The sequence below is a fragment of the Emys orbicularis genome, chromosome 13, assembly GCF_028017835.1.
Source record: "Emys orbicularis isolate rEmyOrb1 chromosome 13, rEmyOrb1.hap1, whole genome shotgun sequence".
NCBI lineage: Eukaryota > Metazoa > Chordata > Testudines > Emydidae > Emys > Emys orbicularis.
Genome location: NC_088695.1, coordinates 7,031,776 through 7,055,186, shown reverse-complemented (window position 1 = coordinate 7,055,186; position 23,411 = coordinate 7,031,776).

The window sequence follows — 23,411 nt, the reverse complement described above, 5'->3', positions numbered from 1 at the left end:
ACTTGCTACTGGCCTGGCGTGGTAAAATGTCCTACCATGGAGGACAGAATAAGGCTGCTCTCCCCAGAAACCTTCTGCAAAGGCTTTTGGAGTACCTCCAGGAGAGCTTCATGGAGATGTCCCTGGAGGATTCCTGCTCCATCCCCAGACACGTTGACAGACTTTCCCAGTAGCTGTACTGGCTGCAAATGCATCCCAAGTCTTCAGGGCAAATGAATCATTAAACACACTTGCTTTTAAACCATGTATTATATTTACAAAGGTACACTCACCAGAGGTGCCTTCTCTGGCTTCACGGTCCAGGAGCCTGCCTTCGGAGGGTTGGGAGGGGATTGGTTCCAGGGTGATAAAAAGTTCCTGGCTGTCGGGGAGAACAGTCTCTCCACTTGCCTGCTGTGCGCTATCCTCAACCTCGTCCTCCTCCTCCTCCTCGTCCCCCAAATCCTCATCCCTGTTGTGTGAGATTCCCCCCTTTCAGATGTCTACGGACAGGGGTAGGGTAGTGGTAGGGTCCTCCCCTAGAATTGCATGCAGCTCATCATAGAAGTGGCATGTCTGGGGCTCTGACCCGGAGTATCCGTTTGCCTCTTTGGTTTTCTGGTATGCTTGCCTGAGCTCCTTAATTTTCACACGGCACTGCTGTGTGTCCCTGTTGTTGCCTCTGTCCATCATGCCCTTGGAAACTTTGGCATATGTATTGGCATTTTGTCTTTTCGAACAGAGTTCTGCCAGCATGGATTCGTCTCCCCTACAGCGATCAGATCCAGTACCTCCCGTTCGGTCCATGCTAGAGCTCTTTTGCGATTCTGGGACTTCATGGTCACCTGTGCTGATGAGCTCACCACGCTGGCCAAACAGGAAATGAAATTCAAAAGTTCCCGGGGCTTTTCCTGTGTACCTGGCCAGTGCATCTGAATTGAAAGTGCTGTCCAGAGTGGTCACAATAGAGCACTCTGGGATAGCTCCCGGAGGTTAATACCATCGAATTGCACCCACACTACCCCAAATTCGACCTGGCGATGTCGATTTCAGCACTAATCCCCTTGTCAGGGAGGAGTACAGAAATCGATTTTGAGCCCTTTAAGTCGAAAAAAATGGCTTTGTCGTGTGGACAGGTGCAGGGTTAAATCGATCTAACGCTGCTAAATTCGACCTAAACTCGTAGTGTAGACCAGGGCTCATTGGCCTGCCTGCCCTGTCAATGAGGCTGACCTAGAGCGTTGGCCTCTCCCCATTGGCCCTGGGGACTAGTCTCAGGTTCTTCATTTCTCATTGGCCCTTCACCTGGCTTTTGGTACTGGGAGAGGGCCAATCAACTCCCCCACACACACTAAGTTTCAGTGAGGGGTCAACAGTCCCCTTACCCAGATACACATCAAAATCATTGTAATTTATTTATTGCTAGTTAGTAACTCTGCTGCTGTGAAAAGTGATATTTGTGTGTTGGTTAATATTTTTCACACCTCTCAGCGAGCAACTTGGGTTGCCAACCAGGTAATATTTAAAACCAGACCCTACAGCAGGAGTGCCAGAACCTTCCCTGCCCCAACTCTTCCACCCCAAGGCCCCACACCTGCCCCACCTCTTCCCCCAAGGCTCTGTCCACATCCACTCCTCTTCCCCCCTCCCTACCCAGGTCAGGAGGTACTTGCCTGTGGAGTCAGGGCTGGGAGCTGCAGGTAGGAGGCAGCCCCAGATGAGTAGGGTCTGGTGTGAGTGATGACCCAGTGCCTCCCCACCCGCAGTAACTAGACTTTGGGTGTCCAGTCAAAAGACCTGGTAGACACTGTCAAGTCCCCTTTTTGACTGGACTTTCCAGTCAAAAACCAGGCACCTGGCCACCCTAATAGCACCCAATGTGCAATGAGTGCTGGGAATGCTTCGGGGACAACTTTGGCTTTCCAAAGGTGGGGGAAGTGAGCAGGGGGCAGCCGGGTTAGACTCAGTTCTGACCAGCAGGGACGAATCCATTGGTCTAGATGAAATTACTATAAGGTGGGTGCACAACTGGTAGAAAGACTGTACTCAGAGACAGAGTAGTTATCAATGGTCTGGTGTCAAACTGGGAGGGGAACGGTGGAGGTAGGGAGAAGCCCCATGTGGCTTCCCCCACTCTTTACAGGGAACAGGGAGCATAGGCACTGACTTCCCCACTTTCACCTGGGTGCTGCCCCATAGTTTGAGAATTGCTAGTGTAGATAGTCACTATTAGGATTGGTAGCCAAGATGGTAACACCTGCTCCTTTCTGTGCCTGGGATCCCCAGAGAAAATGTCCAAGCAGGAAAGCAAAACAGATCCCATTGACATTTACCTTCCAAAACACATTTCGGTGATTTCAGCTGTTAACATTCCCTCCAGCCCTCAGCCCCTACCCCCATCAAATTCAATGAGACTGAGCTAGAACTGGGCAGGTGGCATGGGCAACAGGTATAATCTCTGAATTAACAGAACACAGGAACCCTTGGGATAAATTGTTAACCTCTAACAAGATATAGTTAAACATAGACCACTACAGTTACCCCTCTTCTTCCAAGTCTTTAACAATTGTGACAAAGTTCCTCCTCTACCTTTGTGGATCCTGCGCTTATTGGCGGATTTGCTCACCTCAGAAATCTTCCCCTCTGGTGGAACCCACAGTCGGGATCAACTCCTCCTGTGTCTGATGAGGAGTTGGAAGGTTTGGGGGGAACCCGGGCCCACCCTCTACTCCAGGTTCCAGCCCAGGGCCCTATGGATTGCAACTGTCTATAGTGCCTCCTGTAATGTCTGCATGACAGCTACAACTCCCTGGGCTACTTTCCCATGGCCTCCTCCAAACACCTACTTTATCCTCACCACGGGACCTTCCTCCTGGTGTCTGATAACGCTAGTGCTCCTCAGTTCTCCGGTAGCACACCCTCTCAGCTCCTTGCGCCTCTTGCTCCCAGCTCTTCACACTCACACCACAAACTGAAGTGAGCTCCTTTTTTAAAACCCAGGTGCCCTGATTAGCCTGCCTTAATTGATTCTAGCAGCTTCTTGATTGGCTGCAGGTGTTCTAACCAGCCCATCTGCCTTAATTGTTTCCAGAAAGTTCCTGATTGTTCTGGAACTGCCCCTGTTACCTTACCCAGGGAAAAGGGATTTCTTTCATCTGGGACTAATAGATCTCCCCCATCGATCACTCTCCTGCTGCCCTCTGGTCTGGAGGAAGGTAGGTAGGGGGCTGCTCCTCCTGCTACTAGGCCCTGGGCTCTCCCTACAACTGCAGCTGCTGTTGCTGCTCCAGCTACTCCCCTGGCTAGGCCAGATCCCCCTCCCCTTCTCTGCTACCTGTTTGCTTGCTGGCTGGCTGGCTGCTAGACACCCCCACCCTTGGTTGCTGTTGCTCCAGCCCCTTGAGGGGGGCCTGCTGGCCCACTCCCCAGAGGAGGGGAGGGAGGGACCCCAGCCATTGCTCCTGCTGCTGTGGACACCACCACCACCTCCACCTGAGAGGGGTCCTTCCTGCTGGCCACCAGACTGCTGCCTAAAGCTGCTGTGTTTGCTGCTGGGGAGCTGCTGGAGCCCGGAGGAGGAGAAGAAGACCATCTACCAGTGGGGAGCGGGTAGGAATTCTACAGACCACCGTGGAGGGGGCCCTCACGGACTGAGTAACTTTTGAACTGTGCTCTTGTGGTGGGGGTCTTGACTGTGTTTGTGGAGACACAAGGGGTGTGGCGTGGAGCCTGCCCCCTGGTCCATCTGTGCCCCCCCCGGCCCCCACCACCACCATCATCATTGCCCCCTCCACCACCCCCACCGGCTACTCACCATCTACCTCGAGGTCCTGCCTCTGGGACTCAGCTGCTCACCCAGTCTTGCTACGCCCTGTTGCCACCATTGGGCCTGATACAGCAGCCAGCCTAAACTGACTTTTTCCTTTTTGTTGCAAGCGCACGTGGGTGCACGTGCCCCCCCCTTTTTTTGGTCTGACCCCCTCCCCCCTGCAGCAAGCCCCCAGCTTTGCCCCTGCTGCCAACCCATTTGCCCCTTGCAGCCTTTTGCCCCTCTCCCTTGCCCCAGCGCCTCGCTAACTCCCGTTTGTTTGCCTGCCCCGCCCTTTCCCTCTGCAGCCTTTGTCTGTTTGACCCGCTAGCCCCATTGTTCCTCTGCCCCACTCCCAGCCTGATTGTTCCCCTCCCCCTATGGTCCCCTTGCCCTGATTAGGCCCTCCCCTCGTGCACCCATGTCCCCTCCCTTGCGCTTGTGCCCCTCCCCATTTTAGTTTGACCCTGTCTCACTGCACCCCCCAATGCTGTTATATCCCCCCTTCCTTGGTGCAACTAGAGGAGCCGGAAACCCTCCCCAAGTCGGTGATTCTTGATAGTCCCACCCCCATCCAGCCCACCCCTTTTTGGCGCCCTCCTCCCCTGCCTGCAGCCTAGCGGGGAGGAGTGGTCGACCTGCTTCCCCTCTCCCTAACTCCTCTCCGGAGTTTGTCCTCCCCCCGTCCTCATTATGGCAGGGGACGAGGCGAGTGGGACCCCTCAGGCAGACCCTGCTGCCCCTCCTCCATCCGCCCCACCATCATCCCCCCAGCCTCTACCTCAACCGCCGCTGCCGAGCCACCTGCTACCGCCCCTGCTGGAGCGCTGACAGCGGCGGGTAACGAGGTGACCTCCGCTGCTGCCACGTCCCTCGCCCCCTCCGACTCTGGGGGAGCCCCCCCAGCCGGCAGGAAGGGCCAGGGCACAAAGAAAGATAAAGGCCCCGCCAAAAAGGCCAAGCCCTCCATGGCGGGGGCTGCCCCCATTGCCGCGGCCCCGCCACCGGCCACGGCGACCCTCCCTGCTGTTCCCACCACCAGCTCTGTGGCTGTCCCTCCCCAGGGCATACGCCCAGGTGGCAGCGACCCCCCCCCCCGCCTGCCGCTGCATCATCATCTCAACCAACCACCGCCTCTGCTACCATCTATAGCGGCCGGGGCCCCTTCCCCACCTTGACCAGGAGGCACAGCGTCAGTTGCCTCCTGGTACCGCCTCGCCCCACGTGGAGACCTACGTGCGGGCGTTGGCGAGGTTGGTGGGGCCCACGGCCATTGTGGCAGCCTCCAAGATGTACGGAAAGGTCGTCTTCTTCCTAGCATTGGAGGCCGCCGCCCAGGAGGCAGTGGAGAAGGGCCTGGCGGTGGGGGGCATGTTCGTCCCGCTGGAGTCGCTAGAAGACCTGGGCGCCCGACTGGTCCTGACCTCTGTCCCTCCCTTCCTTCCAAATGCCGCCCTGTTACCCGCCCTCTCTACCCTGGGGAGGCCGATCTCTGTGGTCAGCCCTCTCCCATTGGGCTGCAAAGACCCCGCCCTCCGTCATGTCCTCTCGTTCCGCCGGCAGGTACAGTTACAACTGCTGCCGGCGGCACCTGACGGTGAGGCGCTCGAGGGGTCCTTCTTGGTCCCCTACCAGGGGGCGCGCTACCGGGTGCATTATTCGACGGGAGAGGCCCGGTGCTACCTCTGCCAGGCGATGGGGCACGTCCGGAGGGACTGCCCCTTGGCCCGTCACGGAGGGGCATCCAGGACCCCCGAGCCCCGGCAGGGCGCCGGCCCCGTCATCGCTGGCGCCCCTGGCTGCCCGGCACCCAAAGCCGCCCCTCCTCCTTTTCGGCCCACCAACGCTCCCACTCGGGCCCAAGGGGTATCTCCCCCAGTGCGCCCAGATGAGCAGGAGGGCCCCGCCTCTGCTGCCTGTGATCTGGCGGGGCCTGTGGAGGAGGGTGAGGTAGGGATACCACCGGGCATAGCAGAGAGCCCGCCCCAAGGGGATTCTTCCCTCCTACATGCTGCCCTACCTTTACCTCCCCGAGTCCCTGAGCCTTCGCCCGTGCTCCCTGACCCGACCCCTGTTAGCCAGCCCCCAGATGATGCCATGGAGGGCTGGTCCTTAGTACAGGGGAAGTGGGGCAAGCGGAAGGCTCGAGCTCCACTCCTCCCATCTGATGCGGAAGCCCCCCGGAAGACCAGGAAGGGGGGCACCGATGCTGAGCCTTCCATTTTGCCCCCTGCGGATTCCCATTTAATGGTGCCAGCTTGGGATGCCGTGGCAGCACCGGAAGGTACCATCGCCCCTCCTCAGGTGTCCCTTCCTATGGAAGCCCCTGATGGAGCCCCTCTCGCCCCCTTACAATCTGAAACCCCTGCAAGCACCAGGGCGAGCGTCGCTTCGGGTGCTGGCGGGGAGAGCCCTGGGGTGGTGGAAGGTGATCTCCCCTCCATTTATGAGGAGATTGAGGCCCTGGGTCTGACCCCGGTTACCCAGGGGGAGGACGACCCTCTGCCAGCGGGCATCGATCTGAGCGACCTCGTCTCGGCCCCCATTTCCCCGTGTTCCGTCCCCCTACCCACTGCTTCTCCTCCCGCCTCCGAGAAGCCCCTGGACTTTTCCACCATCCTAGCCGCAGATGGCACCCCGCTAGCGGCCGCCGAGCCTCTTGAGGCGATGGCCAGTGCCACGCGGCCGGGACCCGAGTCGCCAGGGAACTCCCTCGTGGCTGCGGGGCAGCAGACCTCCTTCCCGGGTGGGGGTCCCATCGTTGATTCTCCACCTATGGATGCCGTGGCCTTACCATCTGCCCTGGAGCACGAACCCGGCATAGCCGAGGGCCCCCCCCTCCCCGCAAATCCCTGAGCCTATTTGTGGGGGGCCACCCCCCTCACCCAGTGGCCTGGCTGCTGGGGCCCCCGATCCCACTATCGCCCCTTCCCCTGTCCCTATTCCTGACTCCGGCCCTACCCCTGATATTGGCCCCGTCCCTATCCCCTCCACTTCCCGTGATGCTATTGCCGCCCCTGAGGTCGTCTCCTTCCATATTGCAGAGGATGACCCCCAGGGAGCGGCCTTTGTTTTTCCTTGTCCCGACCCACCAGGGGCGGCTATCTTCCCTCCGCCGCCCCCCATTGAGCCAAGGTCTGAGGCAGGCCACGTGGCGCCAGCCCATTGGACGTCACATCGAGGGTCTGCCCCCTGCTTGCCCGTCTCGGTGGGCCATGGGGCTGTGACAGGGGCCCCACTGGGGAAAAGCCATAGATCAGTAATCCCACCCCCCCCATACACTGAGAGAGGAGCTACGGGAGTTCCTTGAGGACGTCCGTGGCTCCCGCAACAAGGCACAGCTTGCACTCCAGCGATGGGGGGATTTCCATCAGATCCTCCAGGCCGCGAGGGCCCTCATGGGGGAGGGTAAGAGGACCGGGAGGCAGGCTGCCGCGGCTTACCGACGGGTCCGCCTCTTCTGAGACTCCTTAATCGCCCACGGGGTAGGTCACGGATTGTTGCACGGCCCGACGGAGACCATGGGCGTCTCTGCCAGCGAGGATCCCCCCCAGCCCTCCTTATGGCACCGATCATCTTCTCAACATTGAACACCCGGGGTTGTAGGATGGGTCTCCGCAGGAGCCAGGTGCTCTCCTTCCTTCGGGAAGGGGGGTACTCTGTGATTTTCCTGCAGGAGACCCATATGGATCCGGCTGCTGAAGCTAGCTGGCGGCTGGAGTGGGGGGACAGGGTCTACTTTAGCCACCTCACAGTTCGTACGGCTGGAGTGGCGACCCTGTTCTCCCCCGACCTACGGCCCGAGGTGCTAGGGGTCATCTAGCCTGTGCCGGGCCGCCTGCTGCACCTCCGGGTCTGCATGGAGGGGCTTGTGGTCAATCTCGTCAACATTTACGCCCCAACATCGGACCCGGAGAGGTTGCGTTTTTATCAGAAGGCGTCCGCCTTCCTCGGCACCTTGGATCCTTGCGAGTGCCTGGTCCTGGGCGGGGACTTTAACGCCACCCTCGAGGAACGGGACCGCTCGGGGACCGAGCAGCACCCAGCCGCCGCGGACGTCCACCGGGAGATCGTCGAACATCACTCTCTGGCGCGACCACCACCCGGATGACATTTCGACATTCACTTTTGTCAGGGTGGAGGTCCATCGGTCGCACCACTCCCGGTTGGACCGCATCTATTTGTCACGCTTCCATCTTTCCCGGGCCCACTCCTCCAGCGTCCGGCCAGCCCCTTTTGCAGATCACCATCTAGCCACCGTGACAGCCTCTCTCTGCGCGGAGAGGCCGGGGCCAGCCTATTGGCCCTTTAATAATAGCTTGTTGGAGGATGTGGGCTTCATGGCATCCTTCCGGGAGTTCTGGCTGGCCTGGCAAGGGCAGCGGCGTGCCTTTCCCTCAGCGCGGCGGTGGTGGGACCTGGGGAAGGTGCACGCCCGGCTCTTCTGCCGTGACTACACCCGGGGCGCCAGCCGACAGAGGGATGCGGCGATAGGGCCATTGGAACGGGAGGTCTTAGAGCTGGAGAGGCACCTGGCCGCCAGCCCCGGTGATCCATCCCCCTGAGGAGCGTGCCGGGAGAAGTGGGAGGAGCTCCGGACCCTCAAGGACCATCGGGCCCGAGGTGCCTTTGTTCGATCCTGCATCCGCCTCCTTCGGGAGATGGATCGCGGCTCCCGCTTCTTCTACCCCCTGGTGAAAAAGAAGGGGGCCAAGAAGCACGTCACCTGCCTTCTAGCAGAGGATGGCACCCCCCTCACGGATCCGACGGAGATGTGCGGGAGGGCCAGGACCTTCTACGCAGGCCTTTTCTCCCCGGATCCGACCGATCCTAACGCTTGCAGAATGCTCTGGGATCAGCTCCCGACAGTCAGCGTGGGCGACCGAGACCGGCTGGAGCTGCCTCTCACTCTGGCCGAGTTCTCGGAAGCCCTCTGCCGCATGCCCACCAATAAATCGCCGGGCAGGGACGGGCTGACCGTGGAGTTTTACCACGTGTTTTGGGACGTCCTCGGCCTGGACCTTGTCACCGTCTGGGCCGAGTCCTTGCAGGGCGGGGTCCTCCCTCTTTTGTGCAGGTGAGCCATGCTCGCCTTATTGCCGAAGAAGGGGGACCTCCGCGATTTACAGAATTGGCGTCCCATCTCGCTCCTCACCACAGACTATAAAGTCGTAGCGAAGGCCATCTCGCTGTGGCTAGGGTCCGTGCTGGCGGACGTGATCCACCCAGACCAGACCTACACCGTCCCGGGCCGCACCATCTTCGACAACTTGTATCTGGTCCGAGACCTCTTGGAACTCGGGTGTAGGGATGGTCTGTCGTTCGCCCTCCTGTCCCTGGATCAGGAGAAGGCGTTCGACAGGGTGGACCACGGGTATCTCCTGGGCACTCTGGGAGCGTTTGGCTTCGGGTCCCAGTTTGTGGGTTTTCTCCAGGTGCTGTACACCTCCGCAGAGTGTTTGGTCAGGCTCAACTGGACCCTGACCGAACCGGTCAGCTTTGGGTGAGGAGTACGTCAAGGGTGCCCCCTCTCGGGCCAGCTGTATGCTCTGGCGATCGAGCCCTTCCTCTGTCTCCTCCATAGGAGGTTGGCAGGGTTGGTGCTGTGGGAGCTGGAGCTGCGGCTGGTCCTGTCGGCGTATGCCAACGACGTGCTCCTCGTGGTCCAGGACCCGGGCGACTTGGTGCGGGTGGAGGCTTGCCAGACCATCTATTCGGCAGCCTCCTCTGCCCGGTTCAACTGGGTCAAGAGCTCTGGCCTGGTGGTAGGGGACGGGTGGCAGGCGAACTCCCTCCCACCCGTGCTTCAGGCCATCCGGTGGAGCGCGGGTCCGCTGCTCTATCTCGGCGTTTACCTTTCTGCCACGCATCCGTCTCCACCGGAGAACTGGCTATGTTTAGAGGGCAGGGTGTCAGAGCGGCTCCGGAAATGGACAGGACTGCTCCAGTGTCTCTCCCTTCGAGGGAGAGCACTCGTGCTCAATCAACTAGTCCTGTCCATGCTCATGTACCGGCTCAACACCCTGGTCCCGGCCCCGGGTTTCCTGGCCAACCTCCGGACGTCGATTCTGGAGTTCTTTTGGTCAGGACTGCACTGGGTCTCTGCGGGGGTTCTCCATCTACCCCTGGAGGAGGGAGGGCAGGGCCTGAAGTGTCTGCACGCTCAGGTCCACGTCTTCCGCCTCCAGGCCCTGCAGAGGCTCATTTATGGTGCAGGTAGTCCGGCGTGGAGCATTTTGGTGCACGCCTTACTGTGCCGCTTCTGAGGGCTCCGATATGACCGGCAGCTCCTTTGTCTCCATCCGAGAGGTCTTCCGCGAGACCTCTCCGGGCTGCCGGTCTTCTACCAGGACCTCCTCCGGACCTGGAAACTGTTCTCAGTGACCAGGTCCGTGGCAGCCACCGTGGGGGCAGATCTCCTCGCGGAGCCCCTGCTACACAACCCCCAGCTCCGTGTGCAGGTGGCGGAGTCCCCCGTGGTGCGCCAGAGGTTGGTGACTTCTGCCAGGACCAAAGTCTGAGACCTCCTGGACTACGACCGGGGAGATTGGCTGGATCCCCTGACGCTCGCTCAGCGCATGGGGCTCTCCAGACCTCGTACTCCCTGGCGCGTACTTCAGGAGGTGAGGGCTGCTTTGCCGCCCGCTGCTCGGGACTATCTCGACCGGGTCCTGCGAGAGGGCATGCCCCGCCCACCCTCCACTCCGAGCCCTCCGGACTTTTTCATCTTGCCCCTGCCCCGTGGACCCAACCAGCCCCCCCCCCCCGTCCCTTCGCCATGAGCCGGCTGCACGATCTGCAGCCGGTTCTGTTCCGGACCGCATCAAGGAAACATCTATACACGCTCGTGCTCCATGTTCTTCATGTCCTCACCCTCGCGTCCTGCCCCGATACGAAGTGGCGGGACCTTCTGCCACCTCTGGAGGGTGAGGAGCCCCGGTGGGCCAGCCTTTATTCTGCTCTGATCCCGAAGCCCACCGGGGACATCAGTTGGCGGCTCCTTCACGGAGCCGTGAGCACGGGTGTGTACTTGGCGCGGTTTACCCCTATCCCAGACACCTGCCCCTTTTGCGGCATGAGGGAGACCCTGGCGCATGTTTATCTGGAGTGCGCCAGGCTGCAGCCCCTATTCCGGCTCCTCACGGATATTTTGTTAAGATTTTGGTTGCACTTTTCCCCTCACCTTTTTATTTATGCACTCCCTATCCGTCGCCCCACAAAGTCACGGGACCTCCTGGTCAACCTTCTCCTGGCCCTGGCGAAAGTGGCCATCTATAAAACCAGGGTGAGGAGGTTGGCCAATGGAGTCTCCTGTAACTGTGCGGCCTATTTCCGATCCTCCGTCCATTCACGTATCCGGGCAGAGTTCCTCTGGGCGGCATCCACTGACTCCCTTCACGCCTTCGAGGAGCAGTGGGCGCTGTCCGCGGTTCTCTGCTCGGTGTCCCGGTCTGGTTCACTTCGTTTGACCCTTTGACTGCACTCCTGTCCCTGTTCTTTTATTAGTTGTCCCCCATAAATTTTTGGTTTCCAGGTCCTGTGGACCCCCCCTTAGGCTGGGGGGGGGGGATCCTTTAGCAGTGGGCGGGCTTTGCCCACCCATTTCCTGGATCCCAATAGGATCACTCTCCTGTAGCCATCTGGCCTGACCCTGTCACATATCCGCCCCCCCCCCCCCGCTCAACACCACGGAGTTGGGCAACTTGGGATATCAGGCAGTGTACCATTACAAGCCATCTGCATTGCCATGGTGGCATCCAGCCCAGTGTTGTATGGTGAATTGGAAAGGTTGTAGGGACAGGAACCATCTGGTCACCCTTGTGTTCTTCTCTTTATTTCACTGCATCCACTGGAGGGGTGCATGGTCAGTAACAAGGGTAAACCGTCGTCCCAGAAGGTAATAACATAGTGTTTCCATGGCCCATTTCACAGCTAGGCACTCTCTCTCAACCACAGCATACTTCTGCTCTCTCGGGAGGCGTTTCCTCCTGAGGTAGAGGATTGGGTGTTCTTCATCTCCAACCATTTGCGATAGGACAGCTCCCAATCCTACTTCAGATGCATCTGTTTGTAAAATGAATTCTTTGTTGAAGTCTGGGGCTATAAGCACAGGGTTACTGCAGAGGGCTGTCCGTAGATCCATGAATGCTTTCTCTGCAGCATCTGTCCACTTCACCATGTCTGGACCCCAGGCTTTTATCAGGTCTGTCAGGGGACTTGCTCTGGTAACAAAATGGGGAATAAATCATCGGTAGTACCCCACCACACCCAGGAATGCCCGGACTTGCTTTTTCCGATTCAGCCAGGGCCAATTTTGGATAGCCTCTAGTTTGTTTAGTTGGGGCTTGAACCATGCCCCTTCCTACAATGTAGCCAAGGTATTTAGCCTCGGCTAGCCCTATAGCACACTTGGCTATGAGGACAGCCCGTCTTAGCGTGTCCAGAACCGCTTCCACCTTTTCCAAGTGGGTTTCCCAGTCGGGGGTGTGAATAATCACATCATTCAGGTACGCCGCTGCATAACTGGAATGGGGCTATAGGAGCTTGTCCATAAGACGCTGGAAGGTGGCAGGTGCCCCATGCAGTCCAAAAGGAAGAACAGTATATTGAAACAGACCCTCTGGTGTAGAGATTGCCGACTTTTCTTTCACATCTTTGGCAAGGGCAATGTGCCAGTATCCCTTTGTTAAATTAAGGGTGGTCAAAAATCGGGCATTGCCCAGGCAGTCAACTAACTCATCGATACGGGGTATGGGGTATGCATCGAATTTGGATCTCATTCAGCTGGCAAAAGTCATTACAAAACCTAGTGGTGCCATCGGGCTTGGGCACCAACACAATCAGGCTTGACCACTGACTGTGGGACTCTTCAATGACTCCCAGCTCCAACATCCTTTTTACCTCTACCTTGATCTCCTCCCTTTTTGCCGCTGGGACCCGGTAGGGCCTTAAAGTTACCTTTGCCCCAGGGTCTGTGATAATGTGGTGATAGGCTTCGGTGGTCCGACCTGGTTTGGTTGAAAACACGTCCTGGTATCGGTTGATCATCTCAGTTACCTCCTTCTTCTGGTTTGGTGTCAGATCAATGGATATCCTGATCTGCTCCTGCAGGTTATTTCCCTGGATCAGGGTCTCTTAGGCCACTACACCCGCCTCTCGCTGGTGCCAAGGCTTTAAGAGGTTAATGTGATAAATTTGTTCTTGTTTCCGGCATCCTGGCTGCCGCACCTTGTAGGTTACTTCCCCCACAGATTCAACCATCTCATAGGGCCCCTGCTATTGGGCCAAAAGCTTGCTTTCTGCAGTGGGTACCAACACCATCACCCGATCCCCTGGTTGGAACTGTCGGACTTTTGCCTGGTGATTGTAATGGGTTCGCTGGGCCTCCTGTGCCTTTTCCAAATGTTCCCGTACAATAGGGGTGACCCGGGCTATCCGTTCTCGCATCTGCAACACATGGTCAATTATATTTCTCCCCTCCTTGGGTTCCTCTTCCCAGATTTCTTTTGCAATATCTAGTATGCTATGGGGGTGGCGTCCATGTAATAACTCAAAGGGAGAAAAACCCTGTTGAGGCCTGAGGTACTTCCCCGGATTGCAAACATAAGGTAGGGTAGTAGGGTGTCCCAATCCTTCCCGTCCCGACTTACCACTTTCCTTATCATTGCCTTGAGGGTTCGGTTAAACCTTCCTACTAGCCCATTGGTCTGCGGATGATAGACTGAAGTTCTCACGGTATGTATATGGAGCAGTATACAGAGGTCCTTCATTAGCTTTGACATAAAGGGGGGTACCTTGGTCTGTTAATATCTCCTTTGGTAGCCCCACTCAGGCAAAGATCCCCACCAACTCCTTAGCTATCGTTTTAGAGGCTGTGTTCCTCAGGGGGACGGCCTCTGGGTAGCGAGTAGCATAATCCAGAATGACAAGTATATATTGGTGGTCCCGGGCTGTCTTCTCCAGGGGTCCCACTAGGTCCATGGCTATTCGCTTGAAGGGGACCTCTATGATGGGAAGGGGTACCAAAGGTGCCCTCAAGTGGGGACGGGGACTGTGCAGCTGACACTCCGGGCAGGACACACAGTACCTCCGCACTTCTTCATGTACTCTGGGCCAGAAGAATCGTCGCAGGACCCATGCCAGGATCTTTTCTACCCCCAAATGCCCCCCAAAAAGATGATATGGGCAAGACTTAATACAGCATTCTGGTGTGTTTGAGGTACTAGGATCTGCTGTACCTTCTGCCCCTGTACTGGGGCAACCCGGTATAAGAGATTCTTCTTCATTATGAAGTAGGGTCCTGGTCCCTGGGTTTTTCCTTCCACGGGGACCCCATCTACTTCGGTCACCTCCCTCCTAATGTTGTCATACCTTGGGTCTTCAGCCTGGTCCCGTCCAAAATTTCCTCTCCCGGGGCTAATCTGCCTGAGATCTAGGGGGCCAGTTTCTGTTGCCTCTACTGGTTCAGAGGTGTTAGGGTGTGGGTCAGACTCGGGTGCTTCTCCCTCCTGGGTGGCCTCCTTTTCAGCTGCTCGGGTCCGCCTACCTACAAGAGCGACCCTCTGGCTTTGGGTCAGTATTCGGGTTCCCAAGGCCTTAGCTGCCCTCCTTTCCCTTTTTGACTTTCTACCCTGTCTGGGAGTGAAGAACAAATCTGGGGATATTTCAGAAAAGATTGGGGTTTGACAGTCTACTGTGGATGCCTCACTAACTTCAGGGTTTCCCCTTTTCTCCAATTCCCCTACCGGGAGTAGGTCTCCAAACCCTGGGAAGTCCCTCCCTATGAGCACCGGATATGGGAGTTTAGGGACTACACCTGCTGCTACCTCAGTAAGGTTCCCCTGAATCTCAATTTTTACTGGGATCAGGGGCGGCTCTAGGCACCAGCAAAGCAAGCAGCTGCTTGGGGCAGCCCATTCGCAGGGGCGGCAGCTGGCAGGGATCCAGCCTGGGAGCTGAGAACCAACAGGGGGCCCTGGGAGCTGTAGTTCCTTGGTTAGCTCCCTGCCTATAGAGCCAGCCCTGGAGCAAGGAAAGAACTACATTTCCCAGCATTCCCTTGGCCGCTATTAACAGGAAAGGGAGGGGGAGGGAGTATGGTAGCTGAAACCTCATGCTGCAGCTTGTTGTGAAGGGAGAGCTCATTGCTAGAGCGGGGTGGCACTGTGAATGGGGAACAAGTGTGCCCAAGGAGTAGAAGGCTTTGGCCCAGATATCCCCTTCAGAAGACTTCCCTAGACTGGATTAGGGATACTGGTGTGACCTCACCTTGCAGCCCCCAAAGAAGGAATTGGGTGGACTAAATGCACAATGCCCCCTCTATCTGAAGCCTAGCAAGGGAGGTATGTGGATCCCACTAAAATTTAAAATGAAAAGTAAGGGAGGGGAGGCTCTGCTAGAGGACCTGGGCAGCTTTAGGTACAGTACCAGGCATGCAGGAGGATTTCCACTTCTAAGCCATGGAAGCAGAAATTGACTTTTCCTTTCCAGATTGAGCTAATATTCAGAAAGGGAATCTAGCACCTGCCTTCCAGATTTGAACACCTCAAAATTCAGGAGTGCTCAAGCTCAATTTGGGCAGCTGTTACTTCATTTCTCCCAAATGAAATATACTGATCCACTGTAATTTGCTGTAGAAAAAGTAGGATAAAATTGAGCAAGAAATTCTTCCCAGTGGTTTTTAGGACTGGAATTGCTATTTTCAACAGCCATTGCCTTTTTTTCTTTTAAGTTTTATTTGTTTAAAAGGAAGACAGTGATATCGCATTGGCAAATTCCCCATAGAAACAAAGAGTGGAACAAAAGAATAATAAAGGCACCTCAACTTTTCCTCATTGATGGAGGACAGGCTTATAATATGCATCCAGATATCATAGACTCATAGACTCATAGACTTTAAGGTCAGAAGGGACCAATATGGTCATCTAGTCTGACCTCCCGCATGATGCAGGCCACAAAAGCTGACCCACCCACAACAGAATCTTCCAGCCTGCGACCCCTGCCCTATGCTGCGGAGGAAGGCGAAAAACCTCCAGGGCCTCTGCCAATCTACCCTGGAGGAAAATTCCTTCCCGACCCCAAATATGGCGATCAGCAGAACCCCGAGCATACAGGCAAGATTCTACAGCCGGACCCTCATTTTACCCGCGATGGCCCGTTAATGCCTAATTGACTAAAATCACATTATCCCATCAAACCATTCCCTCCATAAACTTATCAAGCCTAATCTTGAAGCCAGAGAGGTCCTTCGCCCCCACCGTTTCCCTCGGAAGGCTGTTCCAAAATTTTACCCCTCTGACGGTCAGAAACCTTCGTCTAATTTCAAGCCTAAACTTCCCCACGGCCAGTTTATATCCATTCGTTCTCGTATCCACATTACTACTAAGCTGAAATAATTCCTCTCCCTCCTTGGTATTAATCCCTCTGATATATTTAAAGAGAGCAATCATATCCCCCCTCAGCCTTCTTTTGGTTAGGCTAAACAAACCGAGCTCCTCGAGTCTCCTTTCATAGGAAAGGTTTTCCATTCCTCGGATCATCCTAGTGGCCCTTCTCTGTACCCGTTCCAGTTTGAGTTCATCCTTTTTAAACATAGGAGACCAGAACTGCACACAGTACTCCAAATGAGGTCTCACCAGCGCCTTGTATAACGGAAGCAGCACCTCCCTGTCCCTACTAGAAATACCTCTCCTAACGCATCCCAAGATCGCATTAGCTTTTTTCACAGCCACGTCACATTGCCGACTCATAGTCATCCTGCGATCAACCAGGACTCCGAGGTCCTTCTCCTCCTCCGTCACTTCCAACCTATGCGTCCCTAACTTATAACTAAAATTCTTGTTAGTCATCCCTAAATGCATCACCTTACACTTCCCACTATTAAATCTCATCCTATTATTGTTACTCCAATTTACAAGGTCATCCAAGTCTCCCTGCAAAATATCCCGATCCTTCTCCGAATTGGCAATACCTCCCAACTTTGTGTCATCCGCAAACTTTATCAGCCCACTCCTACATTCGGTTCCGAGGTCAGTAACGAATAGATTAAATAAAATCGGACCCAAAACCGAACCTTGAGGAACCCCACTGGTGACCTCCCTCCAACCCGACAGTTCCCCTTTCAGTACTACCCGCTGCAGTCTCCCCTTTAACCAGTTCTTTATCCACCTCTGGATTTTCATATCGATCCCCATCTTTTCTAATTTAACCAGTAATTCCTCGTGCGGCACTGTATCAAACGCTTTACTAAAATCTAGGTAAATTAGATCCACCGCATTTCCTTTATCTAGAAGGTCTGTTACTTTCTCAAAAAAGGAGATCAAGTTGGTTTGGCACGATCTTCCTTTCGTAAACCCATGTTGTAATTTGTCCCAATTGCCATTCACCTCAAGGTCCTTAACTACTTTTTCCTTCAAAATTTTTTCCAAGACCTTGCATACTACAGAAGTTAAACTAACAGGCCTGTAGTTACCCGGGTCACTTTTTATCCCCTTCTTGAAAATAGGGACCACATTAGCTATTTTCCAGTCCATCGGTACCTCCCCCGAGTTTACAGATTTATTAAAAATTATTGCCAAGGGGCTTGCAATTTCTCGCGCCAGCTCTTTCAATATTCTAGGATGAAGATCATCCGGTCCACCCGATTTAGTCCCATTTAGCTGGTCAAGTTTGGCTTCCACCTCTGATACTTTAATGTCAATTGCCCCTCCTTTATTCCCCTCTGTCCCGCTCCCTCTATTCCTAAGCCCTTCATTAGCCTTATTAAACACCGATGCAAAATATTCATTTAGATATTGTGCCATGCTTAGATTGTCCTTAATCTCCACTCCATCTGCAAGCTTCAGCGGCCCCACTTCCTCTTTCTTTGTTTTCTTCCTATTTATATGGCTATAAAACCTCTTACTATTGGATTTAATTCCCCTCGCGAGGTCCAACTCTACACGGCTTTTGGCCTTTCTCACCGCATCCCTACATGCTCTGACCTCAATAAGGTAGGTTTCTTTGCCGATCTCTCCTCTCTTCCATTCTTTGTACGCTTTCTGTTTTTTCTTAATCACCCCTTTGAGACGCCCGCTCATCCAGCTGGGTCTAATTCCCCTGCCTACTGACCGTTTCCCCTTTCTCGGGATACAGGCCTCGGACAGCTCGTGCAACTTCAGCTTGAAATAATCCCAGGCCTCATCTGCCTTTAGCTCTCTAAGTATGTTAGCCCAATCCACTTCCCTAAGTAGTTGCCTTAATTTATTAAAGTTGGCCTTTTTGAAATCGTAAACCTTAGTCACAGTCATGGTTTTATTTCTGTTAACCCTTCCATTTAGTTTAAACCAAATTAGCTCATGGTCACTCGAGCCAAGGTTGTCCCCTACAACCATTTCCTCAACGAGGTCCTCACTACTCACCAGCACCAAATCTAAAATGGCATCCCCCCTCGTCGGTTCAGCTACTACTTGATGAAGGAATTCATCTGCTAGCACGTCTAGAAACATCTGAGCCCTATTATTGTTACTAGCATTTGTTCCCCAATCTATGTCTGGGAAGTTAAAGTCCCCCATGATCACACAGCTCTTATTAGTTTTTACTTCCTTAAAAACATTAAATAGTTCTCTGTCCGCATCCAGGCTAGATCCCGGCGGTCTATAGCACACCCCAAGCAGTATCTCAGGGGAGGCTCTAGTAGTTCTTTTACCCAGTGTAATTGTTGCCCAGACAGACTCCGTCTTATCCATTCCATCACTTATTATTTCTTTACATTTTAGCTCATTATTGACATACAATGCCACACCCCCGCCTTTACCTTTTTTCCGGTCATTCCTAAACAGCACATACCCTTCCATACCTGTACTCCAGTCATGACTACCATTCCACCACGTTTCGGTTATTCCTACGATATCAGGTTTCATTTCTTGGACCAGGAGCTCCAATTCCTCCATTTTGTTACCTAGGCTTCTCGCATTGGTGTATAAACATCTTACCGTATGCTGTCTATCCTTTCTCCCATTAGTTATGCACTTTGGTACGGACCCTGTAGTGTCCATCCGCCCCCTCCTTCTTATGTCCAGTTCCCTACCCCTACCTATATCTGTGCTTTTCTCCTCGCCCTCTTTTTCAGTGTTGGAATCTGGCGTGGAGATCAACTGGACATCTCCCAACCGTCTCCCCCAAGTTCCTAGTTTAAAGCCCTTCTGAAAATTGTTCCACTTTACTGCAGTTCTGTAACCATATGGGAACCAAACCTGTCTGTGTTCTGTGCACATCCAAAATTCCTGCTGAATAACCCGCCCTGGGAGCAAGTTACCAGTGACCCAGGGCTGGGGCGGAAGGAGGGTGCAGGTGGTGGGGGGGGGGAGAGCCTGGGGCGGCAGGGGGTGTGTGGGTGGGGGGTACTGGTGGGGGGGAAGGGGGGAGCCCAGAGCTGGGGCACCACGGTGTGTGTGGGGGGCGGAGAGCCCAGAGCTGGGGCGGCCGGGGGTGCAGGTGGGGGGGAGAGCCCAGGGCTGGGGCAGTAGGAGGGTGCAGGGGGGGAGTCCAGGGCTGGGGTGGGGGCAGCCAAAATTTTTTTTGCTTGGGGCGGCAAAGAACCTAGAGTCGGCCCTGGGGACAGGGTCTACTTTAGCCACAGTTCGGCCCATCAGGGTGGGGTGGTGACCCTGTTCTCCGCGCACCTACAGCCCGAGGTGCTGGAGATTACCGAGGTCGTGCCAGGTTGCCTGCTGCACCTCCGGGCTCGGATGGAGGGGCTAACGTTGCATCTTGTCAATGTCTATGCCCCAGCATCTGGCCCGGTGAGAGCGTGCTTCTTTCAGCAGGCGTCCGCCTTCCTCAGTACTTTGGATCCTCGCGAGTGCCTGGTCCTGGGCGGAGACTTCAACTGCACCCTGGAGGAGTGGGACCACACGGGGATCGAGCCGAGCCCGGCCGCTGCAGACGTCCTCAGGGAGATCGTAGTCCATCACTCCCTGGTGGACGTCTGGCGCGACCACCACCCAGACGATGGCACTACATTCACTTTTGTCCGGGTGGAGGAACAACGGTCGAGCCACTCCCGGTTGGATCGCATCTATTTCTCTCGCTGTCATCTTTCACAGGCCCACTCCTCCAGCATTCGGACAGCCCCGTTCTCGGACCACCACTTGGTGGCCGTGACGGCCTCTCTTTCTTCGGAGAGGCCGGGGCCAGCCTATCGGCATTTCAAAACAGCCTGCTGGAGGATGTGGGATTTGTGGCTTCCTTCCGGGAGTTTTCGCTGGCCTGGCAGGAACAGAGGCGTGCCTTTCCCTCAGCGCAGCGGTGGTGGGATGTGGGGAAGGTGCGCGCCCAGCTCTTCTGCCGTAGCCACACCCGGGGCGCCAGGCGGCGGAGACCCAGAGCTGGGGCGGCATGGAATGTGTGTGTGGGGGGAGAGCCCAGGGTTGAGACGGCAGGGGGGTGTGGTCGGGGGGGAGAGCCCAGGGCTGGGGTGGCAGGGGGGTGCGGGTCGGGGAGGAGAGCCCAGGGCTGGGGCGGCAGGGGGGTGCAGGTGGGGGGAGACGCAGAGCTGGGGCAGCATGGGGTGTGTGTGGGAGAGAGCCCAGGGCTGGGACGGCAGGGGGGTGCAGGTCGGGGGGGAGAGCCCAGGGCTGGGGTGGCAGGGGGGTGCAGGTCGGGGGGCAGAGCCCAGGGCTGGGGCGGCATGGAGTGTGTGTGTGGGAGAGCCCAGGGCTGGGACGGCGGGGGGTGTGGGTCGGGGGGGAGAGCCCAGGGCTGGGACGGCAGGGGGGTGCGGGTCGGGGGGGAGAGCCCAGGGCTGGGACGGCAGGGGGGTGCGGGTCAGGGGGGGAGGCCCAGGGCTGGGGTGGCAGGGGGGTGCAGGTGGTGGGGGGGGGGAGAGCCTGGGGCGGCAGGGGGTGGGTGGGGGGTACTGGTGGGGGGAAAAGGGGAAGCCCAGAGCTGGGGCAGCACGGTGTGTGTGGGGGGGGGGGCGGCGAGCCCAGGGCTGGGGTGGCAGGGGGTGCAGGTGGGGGGGGAGAGCCCAGGGCTGGGGCAATAGGAGGGTGCAGGGGGGGAGTCCAGGGCTGGGGTGGGGGCAGCCAAAAATTTTGTTGCTTGGGGTGGCACAAAACCTAGAGCCGGACCTGAGCCCTAGTCAGGGCCATGAGAGAATTTCCCTGCTGTGCGGAGGAGTCTCTGATGACCAACATGGTGTTAGCTCCACTTGGAGCATTTTCCACACTGAGAACATCTCAGAAGTTTCTCTGCTGTGTGGGTCACTGAGGTGTGAAGTCAAATTGAATCTTTTCCTGCAGTCCGGCTATTCCTAGGCTCTCTCATACCTCTGTGGATTTTCTGACTTTTAATGAGGGGTGATCGCTGAATGAAGCTTTCCCCACAGTCCAAGCACTGGTGAGGTCTCGCTCCTGTGTGGATCCTTTGATGTGTTACAAGGGCTGACTTCTACAGGAAACATTTCCCACAATCGAGGCAATTCTGAGGTTTGTCTTAAGAAGGAATGTGAGGGGTGCAATAAGATGAGAGTTCCAATTAAACTTTTTGCACTTTCAGAATATCTTATAGTGTCTTTCTCACATGTGGGTTTTCTGATGTTGAGTGAGTTTTGAGCTACAATTAAGTTTTTTTCCACAGTCCAAGCATTTATAATGTCACTTGCCATTGTGGATTCTCTGATGTCTAATAAGTTGTGAGCTTAGTATCTGTATGCTATTCCCTCTGATCACCAGAAACTTCTATGCTTAAACTCTGTACCGTTCACTTTTTTTTTTGACATCATCTTAATAAAATTTTTAAATCTGACATGTAAGAAGTGCTGATCTCTGTGTGCAGCTTTCCCTACACACCAAGGCGGGATTAGCCAGCAGATCTCTGTGACCCTCCACCAGGTTTCCTAGTTTAAACTCACTCTGAGCATCTGATGTGTTCTGACCAGTGTTCCCTCATTTTTTGCACCCATGTGCGGAATGAATTTGGTTCTATGCACCAGTATGTGATGCATCATCTCCATACTGGTGCACAGAACTTAATTCATGTGGTGGGGGTGGGGGCGAGGGGTTTGGAGTGTGGAACGGGGCTCAGGGCTGAGCAGAGGGTTGGGTGCAGGGGGTGAAGGCTCTGGCTAGGAGTGCGGGCTGTGGGATGGGGCTGGGGGTGAGGAGTTTGGGGTGCAGACTGCGGTGGGGAGAGGACTCCCCCCAGCCCTCTCTCACCGCAGCAGCTCGGGGCCAGGTGAGAGGCACCTCTCCCCAGTCCTGGCAGCTCCTGTGGTCCTGGGCCGGGCTGAGGGAGGGGTTCCTCTCACCAGCAGCTCCGGTAGACCTGGGCCAAGCCTGTGGAGGGGCTCCTCTCCCTGCCTGCCTCCACGGCCCTCGATAGCCAACCGGTCACGCCCTCCCCATGTCCCCCCGTGTCCTGCATTGGGATGACAGAGAGTTTCTTTGCCCCACTCTTCCCACACTGCATCCCTCTTGTGGTAACCAATGCACCCCATGTTCACCACTTGTGTATGATTATGACATACTGTGTGCAAAGTGTGCCTGGTGAGGGATCATTGGAAAACTCATGATCTGCTGAATATTGTGCAGTTGAAATGCGTGTGACACCAGTGCATGTAGAATGGTGAGATTTTAATGTATGTTTGTTGCTAGGCTGACCATATTCCAGGTGCCCCAAAAGAGGACACTGATGGGGTGTGGAAGCTGGTGGGGGGTTGTTGAGTGAGGGGTGCTGGGGGGGGTGCGGTGGGGGTACTCATGAGGTGAGGGCAGTGTTGGCCGCTGTCACGGTGGCAGGGTGCTGGCAACAGCTGTCAGTCAGCGCCGACCTGCGGGACACGCCCCCCTAGGGCTGGGAGTCTGGGCCTGGGTGGGCGGGATCTGGCAGCAATCAATCAGCTGTGGATGCAGGGCAATTGGCTAGTTGGGAAGGTGACTAATCAGGGATGTTTCTGAGCTTCAGCCCTTGTGCTCTGCAAACACCCCCAGACATTTGCAGTTATGGCAAAACCCACTCACCAGGCTCAAAGAAGAGGATCTGTCCATAAAAACCCAGACATATGTCAAAGTTTTTGTTACTGAAATATGTCATAGTTCTGGGGATTGTCCCACTCAAATTCCTCAGAGACGACAAAGGACCGACTGTGGGTGTTAGAAAACTCTTATCTGGCCGTCCATCACCAACAGGAAGAAAGGGGTAAACAAAGAAATTTATAATACACCTGAAGGTTGCTTTGGAGCTCACACACACCATGAAGTTGCCTGACCCCATGACTGTTGGCCCCTTACTGAAACTTAGTGTGGGGGCGGGGTTGGTTGGCTTCTCCCAGTACCAAAAGACAGGAAGGGCCAAAGAGAAATGAAAACCCTGAGACTAGTCCCCAGGGCGAATGGAGAGAGGCCAAGGCTCTAGGTCAGCCTCTTGACAGGGCAGGCAGGCAGGCCAATGAGGGAGTCAGGTGCCCGTTCTCTGTGTTAGCTGGAGCTGCCTGCCAGAGAAGGGCAGAGCTAAGGGGAGAGGAGCAGCCAGAGCTGGGTTGGAGGCAGAGCAGCAGAAGCACTGATGCAGAGGGAAGCTGGGTCTGGAGCAGTCTGGAGCTGGGTGTGGTGAGCAGCTGGGGAGAGTGAGGGGGGGACCCTGG